Consider the following 13,611-nt stretch of genomic DNA (forward strand, 5'->3'; position numbering starts at 1 on the left):
ATGAATATGTATTTTTATCGTTATTTCTAAACACATATCGGCACAAAAATGCATTTCGAACTTCCTGTTGGCTTCAAGGCAAGCCAATAAAAGTCATATTGCATCCTGTGAGGCATAGTTTTTTAATTGATGTCGGTTTGAAGACTCATCAATCATATCTACATTACACAACCAGAACTGTATGAAAACAGTTTTTAATAGTTCTGCGCAAAAAACAAAACAAAAAACAAAAAACAAAAAACAAAAAAAAAAAAAAAAAACAAAAAACAAAAATGAAATGTGTGTTAATCAGCTGCCACCACAAGCAGTATCGATAGATCAATAATGCGAGGAAGAAATGTTTATTTGACTGTTAATGCGATGTCACATACAAGTTTTTATCGTAATTTTTCATGGTAGTAATATAAATGGCTATGAAGAACTCCGACTTGTTTATTTAGATGTAGAAAATAGTATATAATTCACTTTCTTTCACCATCACATGATAGAAAGTTTGTACATGGTTGAAATATGTTGCATCCGTCTTACGTACGAAAAAGATCCATTCGCAATAACGATCCAAACAAATATAAATTAACTCAATAAAGCGGACACATTTTTATTTTTTACGTACAATGTAAATTTCTATCATTATCTTCATTTGTCAAGATTCAAAGACGACTGTGGACTTCTTAAGTAGTTTGTTACTGAAGCAATCAACTAGGACAAATCCAGAAATAGTTTGTATCTACTAATAAATGTAATTCATATAGCTAGATACACTAGTGGTATATAAGCTTGTAAAAAAGGGGTATATGACGAAACAAAGAAAGTTTGTGCTGCAACACTGTATACATGATTGTCTTGTCGCAAAGTTATTCCGTCGTTGTTACAAATGATGCTATATCAATGATGCCGCTGACCTTTTCACTACCTGATATACACTAGGTATTGATTCCTTTCATCTCTTTCACAGTGAAGGAAATGTAATACATTGCCCTGTATAAATACCACGACTTTTTTCGAACAAATACTTAATCATTTCACTCATTCATACTGTATTCTCATGATGTTTTAATTTTATACCAATAATGTTTATAGGTCATTGAAACGTAAAAACTATATATCATACAACATGTAATATCAAGTATTTCTTCAGAAATACCGATCATTTTGGAACAATTTTGCTTCTTGTTTTCAGTAAAAATGTATGGCACAGAAATCCTTAACGCTTCTTGTTAATACGACGCAGATGTCTTCTTTATGTTTTTTGTTCTTTTTACTGATGAAAGAGCTCCATCAAATCATAATCTTTTTTTTTTGAGCTATGCAATAAGAACAGATGAAAACATTTATCATTGAAGGGAAGTTTTCATGTTTTACCTCATTTCATCGATTTGGAGTTTGGATAACGATTTGATTACCTTGTCGGTAGCTTTGTTTTATCTGATTACCTTTCACAGAGTTATCTAGCACAACAGATGAGACGCCAGCAACAAACATCTGCGTTCCGAGTACGAGTATCAAAGCCTGATCAGCAGAGACATTACCTGTCAACATGCAGGGAACTGCTTGTAATGCCTTACTTGCAAACTTCCGTATCCAATTTCTATCGAAGATTACATGAGTTGATATTTTGTCCCAGACATGTTAATTGAAGATCTAATTAAGATACTGCCACGTACTGCATAGCAAGTTTTAACATCAGGCTACTTATTTCTCATGGATTTCCCAGTCGACTATTTCAGTACTAGTTGAAGACACCATATTCAACAGACCAAATGATGAAGCTGATGCACCATGTCTTATGATATGCATAAATGCATTGCTACCTTTGCTGCTTACTAGTGTCCTTAAGAACTCATAGGCTGTTTTTGTATAAGATTTCGGAAATAACAAATACAAACTTTTCCGTTAGTGAACGGAGGAAAACTAAAGTGACATTGAGTGACATATTGATCGAAAATGATACCTAATCTGAATTATTTTTGTTGTTAATGTATATAAATTGAAATAAGTATGTGAAGGATATAGGTGACAGATAAAGCATTACTTGTGAAAAACGATAGCATAAACATCTTACTAAGGTTGAAAAGTAATGATACATGCATTGAATTTCATATATACCGACATATTTCAATGTTACCTTTATTTCAATGTTACCTGTATCGATAGTGTTTTGGTGATTTTCATCCATTTGCAAATATTAGTCCAGCATATAACGATATTCCGATCACTGCCAAGTTTCGCAAGGATGACGTGTTGATATGCTGTAGTGTTGACAGTCCTAAAGACACCCGCTTTCCGTGGAAACAGCAAAAACGCCTCTTATAACTGGTTCGACAAATGGACGATATTACAGCTCCGAATTTACCAATCATTTCGAGCAGCTTGAACAAAATACCGACAAGAATCGACATGGTAAACTTGCATTTCACTACAGGAAAATAGAGAGAACAAAAATTAAAAGTTTAACAATAGCATATTTTTTCTGTATCGTATCGTGCTACGTATTTTGCAAAACACTGTATAATAATTATTTGAATTTCATTCGACGGGCCTCTTAATGTTGTTCGGTAAGTTAGCCATCAACTACAATGGAGGTCATTGCCTTCAAATGACCCGGCGACAATGAAACCAGCACATGCATTTATGCCCGAATGTTTCCTTAATAAATAAATGGTAAACGCATGTAAAGGAATAAAGAAACATGTGTTTTGGTAAATATAGAAAGACCAGTTCACATTATTTTGCCAGTATTGCAATAAAACTGCTTCAAAATACTACTTTGTCCTTTCATGACTATGCATTGATACAATTGGTCTGAGTTGTAGGTAGTATCTGTAGTCGTTTTTATATAGTACCTTACCGATGTAAGTTTGATAAGGACAGTATTTTCACAATATGACGTCGTAGCCTGTCCGGCGCCGACAGATCTGGCCAGAATGCCACAAAGTCCCTTCATCAGGATCCCTTTGTTGATAGCATGCCATGGTGGAGGGTAGGACCCAGTCACTTTAGAAATCATCATGTAGTCACCAATAGATTCAATGGTAGAGAATAAGTAGGAGATGATAAATTTAAATCGAGGTGGCCCAAACTGTTCTTTAAAAAATATATTAATTTAAAAGGATATTTTGAAAGTCATTTCGGTTTTTTCATCTTATCATACATATTATCAAAGGTATCCTGTTGAATGTTGACGGCACTGATATATCAAGTGACATGTAATGTAACAACTTCGTCCCTCTGTTAATGCCTTATCAACATAACATTTCACTTTTGACATTTCACAATTGCAATTAATTTGATTAAATTGAAATGCTACAGTAGTTGTTATCTTGTAACAATCATATTTGTCAACGTTTGTTAGAGCATAAAAAGAAATTGTGATTGATTATATGAAAAATAACAAAGCGATGACCGCACTGTTAGCATATCAAACTGTACTAGAATAGTTCATCTGCGTTTTCACTGATAGTCTAATAAATACCTAGATATCCTTATCATGGTGAAAGATGGAAAATGTGCGTCCACGTAACAGTTCGAGCTCGGAACGAAGGTGATGCAAGGTCATCAGAAAGCACATCATTCTCCGTCAACTCCCAACATTAGTACCGTCAGTAATATCTACACACAAACTGAAGACATATTAGTCGTTGGATTGTAAATTGTACAAGCATACATTCAAAATAACTGTCAGGTCAGCCTCATCATTGTTATATTAAAACAAAAAGTCTGACTTTTTTATGTATTAGTGTTGTAAACGACTTATTTAAATCTGCTTTAAACAAGTGTTCCTTTTTCATTCGTATGCATTATATAGAAAACGACGCCGGATAGTAATTGGCATCGTAATGATTTCTTGCGTCTATAAAAAGTTGTGAGATAAGAATAATTTAATTTACAAACATCAGTTAGTACTTATTAAAAATAATAGTTACGTTAAAATTTAAGCGTAAATCCATTCAACATTAGCAAAAAATTATTACTTTGAAAGGTTTAACATGAATATACCTATTGTTGCAAATGTAAACGATTTTTGTTGATAAAACTTTAACGTAACAAAAAGGCCAGCACCAACTGAGCTGAATCTAAATATGATTTAATCAATAATAGTCAATGGAAATAACGTTCCGAATTCTTACCAAAAATTTCTGAAATAAGGATATATTGTCTCGTGTTTTGTGTCTTGCAGGTCCGTTTGGAATGTTTTCCAAGGCACATTCCTTCTTGCATACCAGCAAGTCCGTTGACAGGAAGGAAAGTATATGTTGGCGAAATACGTCACACAAAGAATTATAACAACAACTCCACTGAAATATGATATGTATGTTATAGCAGGTCTAACAAACAATACTTGGATTTAGTTAGTTCATTTTAGCGACCTTTAAAAAGACGTCGAAGGACGGAAAGAAGAAAACATATGTAACCCTGGTAAAATACTAGCCGCAATATACCACTCGGCTAAAAGAACTTCTCTTTAGCTCGATTGGTTAAGCGTCAGACTAGTGTGTTAAGTCTCTTGAATCTCATAGAAAATAGAAACGAAATTCTGATTGTGCATTTTTTTTCATTGATAACGTCACAGAATATAAAAAAAAAAACATGAATTGTAGACATCACAGTTAAAACAGAGAGAATCTTGATTCAATCACAACTCTGTTAGGTGTATTTTTACAAGTGTGATCTTTCATGTATTGGGTACTTGTGTGATAAAATGTTATTATTCAATCTTAATGAACATCACTGGATGTCTTTCCTGATTTTTATACTACAACTAAGGTATACATTTCAATACAATTATTTACTTCCAGAGACACTTGCAAAACAGCTTCCGTCACATCATTTACCTATTTATCGAAACAGTCACTCGTAAAGGTGAAAACCTGACCCCTGCACTAATCATATGGTATCTCATTACATGATTTTCAGATCCATCGGGAATAAAGAAAAACTATATTTTCAATTAGCCCAATGTTAGATATTATCAGCTGACAAAAATGCTACACTACAGAGATAGTCATGTTGATTATGCAATGGTTTTATTGTCGACTTAGTTATTTCATTAGAAAATAGTCTATATTATATTAACATCAAAATTCATTGGACCTATAACTGCAAACTTCAAAGTAAATGCTTTCTTTTTAATGTTGTAAACCTAGCGTTACACATGTATTTACATAATGTATTATGGTATACAAATAAGCACGAAGACATTATTTCGAATCATTTCCTGTTTCTGTGTATGCTTATTATACAGTATCTCATTACTGAGGAAATTACATAATTTTTTTATCCATCGAGAATAATGAAAAGTTCTCTTTTCCATTAGCCAGATGCAGGATGTCATCAGTTGACAACATATAACAATACAGAGAGCGTGTCATTTTGATGTTGACTATACAAGTGTGTTATGGTCAACATAACAATCTCCTTAGAAAATAGTCTATTTTCTGGAAGAGAGAGCGCCTTCTACTTCTTTGACGACACCTGCAATATTAGTGTTAGTCAATTAAAATATGTGATTTTTCTTTCCTTATTAATGACAACGGCAGTGGTTCTGTTGTATGCATATATAAAGATGAACATTTTTGACATTTTTGTTATCAAGTAGTGTCAGTTTTTACGTTACAGTGTAATAAGATGGGGAAGACAGAAGTTGGGAGTTACAATTATTATAAGAATAAACATTAATCCTAATTCGCTCCCGTGTTACACAGTAGAACCTGGATTATCTATATGTTGTCATTGACTGTTACAGGAGTTGTCATATTTTAAGACGAATTTCTTTAAAATATTAAACATCAGAGGTCGAACGCAAACACCATCTATACAACTTCTGATAGAAACATATTGTAATTAATAAAATACATTATTCATTTAAAATTTACATCAGTGTGGATGTGTTTGTCCTGGTCTTAAGATGTGTTATGTTTAGACAAGCCACAGCTGCTGTGACATGCCTTTTAGCTATTATTTACCAAATATACATGTGTTACACATGTACATATCGAATATCCTCATGGCACTGTATATATCAGATAATGGCTGACCTTTCAGGAATCAGTGGAGTTGTATTTCAAACCTACATACCCTCACAAAGAGTATTGTACCATTGATTTGACTGCATTGGCAGTAACATTATATAACTTTCTAAACCGGAAAGGTGGATATCAAATGGCAAGCGAATACCCATCCTCTAACTTTAGACGAAACATAGAAGACACAAGTCCCGAGGAGAACTTTTTTAATGATCATTGATGGGTTCTAGGTCGAGCATTGAAAATCTCATAGGATGATTGTGATTCCATGTTTAAATTAGCTTATTTAATCTTGTTAAAGCCAAAATTAATGATCTTATCTCCAGTATATGCATAAAAACAGACCTACTTTCTCCATTCAAAAATAAGTGGAGTCTATAAGTGATGTGATTATTGCAAATTAAACATCAGTAAATAAGAAAGTTGGATCTATATATAAGTCTTCGTAATCAATCCAAACGCCTCTTTTAACTATTCATGACTTAGAAGTTCCGTCCATTTCGAGTTAAGTTGTCTATAGATTTCGGTTAGTATGAAGGTTGAGGCATATGAAAAACTTAAAATGTTTTTCTGTTTGAATTATCTGTCTAAATTGTTTATATTGATCCCTAGCGTAAATAGAAATCTTCCCGAATTTGTCATATCTATCTCTGAACGGCTATGATTGTACACCAGTGAACAGCACCTTTTACTACAAAACGACAAAATGTAACTAGCACTATTAACTCTGTATAATGTTTAATTTCAGAAAAAAAATCATGTTTGACCGTGCTTCATGTCATCTGTTAGCTTTAATGCAAACGGGCATTTACTTTTCAAATTGCTCTACATTGTTTTCTGCTAGTAACCATTGTACACTATTGGTGAAGTACCAATATCCACTAGCATTTAAAAACTTACGCCCTAAATACGGAAACGATAAACATTTGTTTATTTACCTTATTCCAACCTAACTACAGTTGTTAATCCAACAACAAATACTGACTTACTATAATGTCAAGCACTGATTGGATCATTTCTATCTGTACAGGCAAGATCAACAACAGTGAAACTGACAACCAGGTTTATACAAAAGGATGAAACCACATTCTGGCAATGAAATCATTCATGATTAAACACATTATTAACTTATTAAGGCAAATTATATAGACCTATATATATGAAGTACAGTGATCACGCCTAGGTTTAAAATGAAGAAACTCGTGTTATAGTCCCCCACTGTATGCTTAGAAATTAGCATACTATCTCCATTCAAGTGGTAAGTGTTAACGTGATGTAATTACGCAATAAATAAAATTAAAAAGAAAAAAAAAAAAACTCGCATCATCAAAATATCAAAATACTTCCGCCAATCATTGATGACGTAGCAATTCCGTTCGATTTGAATTCAAATTGTTATATGGTTTGGTTCAGAGTCAGAGTGTAGGAAATATATTTTTCATATACGGAAAAATTTGATTAGCACTAGCAATCCAATATGCAGGATGTAGGTCGAGGCATATGAAAAGGCTAAAATGTTTGTCTGTGTGGGTAATCTGTTTAAAATTCCATTTATATTGATCCTAAGTGTACATACTCAACAAAGTGTGTAATGTCTATCTCTGAATGGAGATGGAAATCTACAAATCATTGCGTATAAAGTATATATTGTATAAAACAATACCCTGAGACATCGAATTAGATTTAGCTGAGAAATTGTAATTGAAGTTGATCACTAGATTGAGAATATTACTAACTGGAACTATTATCGTTTTTATCGATATGCTGACATTATCACCGACAAAATCACGTGGGACAGAGAACAAGTGAATTAGCATATATCATTAACGTAATAGTTATCGTACTCTTATATCGGTCATTGGAATTATAATAAGAAAATAAAAAAAAAATCTTACATAATCATTATTAGAATGTATATAGTACACATGTTTAACAAAGAACCAAGACGCATGATTGTTGCTGGTATACGCTGCAAGTAAATCAAGAAATTGTGTTTTAAACCTATAAACAGTGGAAAGAAAACCACTCGTACATATCAAATTCGGAACATAGACATTCAAATCATTGTAAATTCTGATACTGAAACGTTCCTAATTGTTTTCACTGCTCCATTTGAAATTACTACACATTGAGTATTCACACGTTAATTCAATATTTTAAAAAATGACTTTTCCGTTTACTGAAAAAATGGAAAGAATTCGAGACAGTTTTTGCTTATTTGATTCTTATACTGATTAAGAAACAACAGTTTTGTTTTAATTGCAGTTAAATATTTACTAAACATTGAGTATTCATCACGTTAATTAAAAGTTTGGTTCAATATTAAAAAATAAAAAATCCGTTAACTGAAAATATAATTCAAGAGACACATTTTTGCCAAATGTGTTTGATAAACATTGATTAGGTTGATTAAGAAACAACAGTTTTGCAATCGTGAAGTTGGCTAGTTGCAATCTTTTATTCAGCAGGAAATATTTTTTGTTGTTGTTGATGTTGTTTGTACGCAAAAAACATTTCCCAGCTTTTTTTTCTGGCCTATTTGATATTGATTGGAGGAGTCAACGGCAACACGCATGTTGGAAATTCATTTTTTTATGAAAGGAATATCAGTTTGCACACATACCTGGTATGTGGATCGCTGTCATTCTATGATTTAGATATCTTAAAATGTATGCAAATAATAAAAACCTAATGAATAACGGATCCATCAGGGGAAAACTATGTCATTTTACAATTTTTACACAATTCCGTTTGGAATGTGACGGGACGTATTATGAAAGAATTTTGAATGACTGAAAATGGAGCGAAATAGTTGACAATGATGTCAATTCATGTTACACAAGCTGTGATTTTGATATAAAATTATTTTTCATTAAATTATCAAATTACATTACTTACGTGTTATTTTTTGTTTTTTGAAACATATCTAAGAAATTATTTAGAAGCTTTAATAGGTGTATAATTTTAGGTTTTTATTTTATACAAGCAAGAAACTAGGGAATTTCCTGTCAGAGCTTAAAAACCACCGATAAAATTGGCCGAATACAATGTTGTTTATCTTAAACCACAGCGTTAGTTAATCTTATACATGAAAATCTAAGATAAGAGTTAGCATGACCGATGGATGTTCCTCAACCCTATATGTAAGAGTGGAGTTATCGTACATCTTTTGCTGAACGTCAGTAAACTCATTTGCTGTTAAAGGTGTCGTATCTACAATGGATTCATCATCGCTCTTAGGCATGGTTAGACAAGTAGGTGCCGTCGCTTCACTTTCACGTTGACAATTGTATTTAGCGATAGAGGTGCCGACTCGCCACCATTGCTATGGATGGCTAGACCTGTTAATGCGATTTCCCACATTTTAAAACACAAACTCAAAACTGGAAAATAATATTTGTCCACAAAATGTCATATGTGATATTTCAGATTATAACAGATGCAAACGGAAAACCCATGCGTCTAAAGATAAACCAAAATAATATAATTGTATATTTATGCGTAAAAGGATTTGTTATTACATTAAAATGTACAGATTTACATATGTTAAGTAGTCTCTTGACACATCACACTGATGTTTACGAACCTGCTTTAATGAAGATTGGCATGCCATTGAATACTGACGTACCTTCATCAATAGGTCTGTGAAACAAACTGAATCATGCAGTTTGGCACAAAGATACAACATATAAATCCAGTTAGCAGAAATAGTTCTTGCTAACTCAAAGGTATTGACCATTTGTGGTGACTACTAAACATGCACGGCATTCATACCCGTAGCCCTTACTATGTTCCTAAGAATCTAATATCATGTTACACATGCTTTACTTTTATGAGTTTTTAACGAAATGGTGTCGCTGTTGGTGTCCTAAAGAATTATCATTGACAGATATCTAATGTTCTATTTTTCCTATACCATAGACTGCAATGTCACCTTGCAGTGTAAAATAATTAACTGACAGAGATCATATCCATAGAGAGAGTGTATGTATGCGATATAGCATTATGTCTGGCATTATATTCGTCTTTTTACGATATTGCGGAAAATGTTGCTGAAGTTTGAACAGAAAAATTTTATGGGCGCCGCAGGAAGGTATTTTGGCCACAAAGCAATTTTCGAGAAAAGTGGATAACACATTATGTGTTAAGGACGTGTGTGAAAGAAATAGACATGTTTTAAGAGATGAATAATACAACCTAAATTAACAGAGGCAACAAAGTTATATATATATGTGTGATACAATATGCTCAGCCACATTCTGTATTCTGTCTTTCTATTTCTCCACTATATCCTTAGTATTGTGTCACGATTATTACACAATCACGTACCTCAGATAACAGATAGATGACAGATAACCATGGTAACATCATGGTATCACCATTACATCATGAAAGAAGATTTCTTTGATTCCACAATAAGGAAAAAACAGGAAAAATAGGGAAACAACCTATTTCGCTACGAGGTAAATATTTGTAAGTTTAAACTAAATCTATATTCATTAACCCCAATATTACTACACTTACTTATCATATCTGAAATGGTAAAACAGTCAATCTAAGAGTTTATGTTAATTTGTATAAACATTTTTATTCGCTTAAATGTAAATGATTACCCAGACAACTTAAAAGCAATAAGATATTTAAATGCTGGTAGTTTGCACTATTAAATAGTTAAAAGGCGTGTACCTTGAAAGAGAATGCACCTGGTAGTGCTGACAGTCTAGTGTTGATACGTATAACCGTCATTAATAACGACATATGCATTCATTTTAAAAGCTGTTCCTTACGTAATAACTCCGCAAACTTTTTAATGATTCCTGTACATTTTAATTATGGCGGAGGTTTTGGACACTTTATCTTACTCTAGTTTGTAGAATATCCTTCATTCCTGAATGTTAGGTTTTCCTCTTAGTCATATTTCTAACACAACAAATTTCCATAGTCTATTACAGTGAAAATAAGAGAGAGGTTTGAAGGTCATTGGAAGACTGTCTCGAAAGACAAATGCTGTCTGAACAGAATAAAACGTATCATTATTTGAAGAAGGACAAAGGCGAAAAATATCCCCGTAAAGTTTTAATTCGTTAATACCTATTTATAGTAATTTTGTCGTGGGGAACTTTGTTAACGGTTTCCTTATTGCGCTTATAATCAAACGAAAGAAGTATATAGTTCTCTATGAGTATTCATGTTCCATTCCGACCTTCTAATTTAAAAGTCAGCGACATATAGAAAAAGTACGATGGCAGTTATCGGCCATTTTATATCCAATATGTATATGACTCAAAATTTGTACATGTTCATTATTATTTATAATACTAGAATAAGAAGCACCATTCATTTAATTTTTTTGTTAACTCCGCAGACAGAATGCACAATCATATACATTCATGACAGGTTGAAAATTTAGCCCATCCACCTGTAGCAAGTAGCAGAAAAAAATATAAATGAAAATCGCTACAAATTGCAAATATCAAATGACGACCTGATGATCTTCAAACCCTTACATATTCGTTGTCAAATCTCATCGCAGCAAAACCTTCTCATTTTTTTCTCACTAGAATTTATCGTAAGATTAACAAGCCAAAAATCGATTTCCCGATAATGTGCGAAGATTTTGTGAAAATAAACTTTCATACGGCACCCCAGCAATGAAATATGATAAAGCATTTTAAAAAATTAAATTAAAAATTTTGTTTTAACTTCTGAACAATACCAATGAGACGAGTTCGTGCTTTAAGGTACAAACGAACTGCAAATGAACCATGGGAGCTGGTCTAATATGGATGTGGCAAGTTTGTTTAGATATATATTAATAAAATGATATGTACTGGAATGAAATTAAACTTCTTTTGATTTGAATAATTATCTAAGTGTAAAATGCTTACGAATACATGTAGTGCGTCATGTAGTTATGTCTGTATCCAAGTGCTCGGTTCTGTCATATGAAGATAGTTTGCTATATACGTGTCAAATTTATTTTTTTCCACATTTAGATTTTAAAAAAAATATATGATTTTATTTGCTAACAATAACCCATTCATGTCCCATTTGGTAGCGTGGTATTTGTTGGTAGGTTTTTGGTGCATACACTCTTTTTTGTTTTATTCATATTTGGGTAATAGGGTTCATCATTATGAAAGGCTGAAAAGTGCATATTTACATGTACATAGTTTCACATGAAAGGACAGTTAATCGTTTTTAGATATGTGCATGAGCATTTTTAATGTGCATGTATAAGGTATATGAATATGAGATATAAGATGTGTCGGCCGACACTGGTCAATGTTAAGTAGATAGAGACAATGTTTTAGTTGTAAAAATAACATTGTAAATATTTTGTGTCGTTATGCTATACGTAATGACATATACTGATAATAAAACAGTGCATAAAAGTTCGGTTATTTAATTTCCTGTATACTTTTGTTAACATGGTAATGTCAACTTTTTGTAAGTGTTTTGAAACCAGATAAAAAAAATGTACATAATTCATGGTAGCTGATATTATGCATTTCTGTGATGACGAGCTTTCTTGTTCTGTGTCAAAGTCATTCGAATGTAAATGAAATGTCACTCAAAGATTATCTTCTGTATAGATCAGAATTCTAAAACCAGACATTGTCGAGACGAAATTAAGTATATCACTTTGAATTGATTGAGTGAAATGAAGAATTACCTGTACTATCATTAACATTTGTCTGTATTTTTATTTTTTGCTGTTCAGGTGGTGTTCTGCGTACAAACCGAGATTTAATTTAGAATGATTGTATAAACATTATTTTAAGGAACGTTCGTTGTAAAAAGTGTTTTTCTAGTAAAGATTTATTCAGTTACTATCAAGCTGCAGGTATTTTCATATTGATTTTGTCTCACCTTTTAGCATGCCTTCGTGTGCACTCCACCTCATGCAAACTGTAAACAATAGTTTTGAATCCTGTTTGCTTTCTGATACATAAACTCTCGAGATTTTAATTTTAGATCACAAATGAGACCGTTGTTACACATGTGAGTTAGATTACTGTCACCATTCAATAAACATTTATGACTAGATAGAGTAGAGTTCTATCGTGAATTGAATTGCATCGTAACACTTTATTGTCCTTTTTGAATCGTCAATGATGCTAAAAGCTTTTTGTTTTGAAACATAGAAAGCGACTCAGAAAATAAAATATGATATAAAAAAATATCGTATTCTAGACGGGAGAACAACAACAATATTTTTTTTCTTCTTTTGTTTTATATCAATCTGACAATAAAAGAAATGCTATTGTAATGTCTAAAAATAGATGCTTGATTGTTTATTTGGAAACCATCAATTTGTTGTACTTTCCGATAGGTACCTATGTGCCGACTCGCGACAGACCAAAACGTATGTTATGGGCGGAACATGGTACTAATTTATCACTTTGCATGTATACAGGGACCTGCAGTGGGCGTAAAACATTTGACAAATATGTGCACAAGAGGCTGACAACCTAGGTAGTTAATTTATTTCATGGCACTGTAGTTTGAATAGATCAGAAAAGACTTCTATCCTATAAAAACACATAAATACATTTCAAATTCAACAAAGATTGGGGGATTGATG

Source organism: Ylistrum balloti, unplaced genomic scaffold (assembly GCF_031769215.1).
Source record: "Ylistrum balloti isolate Yb309-2 unplaced genomic scaffold, AGI_CSIRO_Ybal_v1 Utg370444, whole genome shotgun sequence".
NCBI classification, from domain to species: domain Eukaryota; kingdom Metazoa; phylum Mollusca; class Bivalvia; order Pectinida; family Pectinidae; genus Ylistrum; species Ylistrum balloti.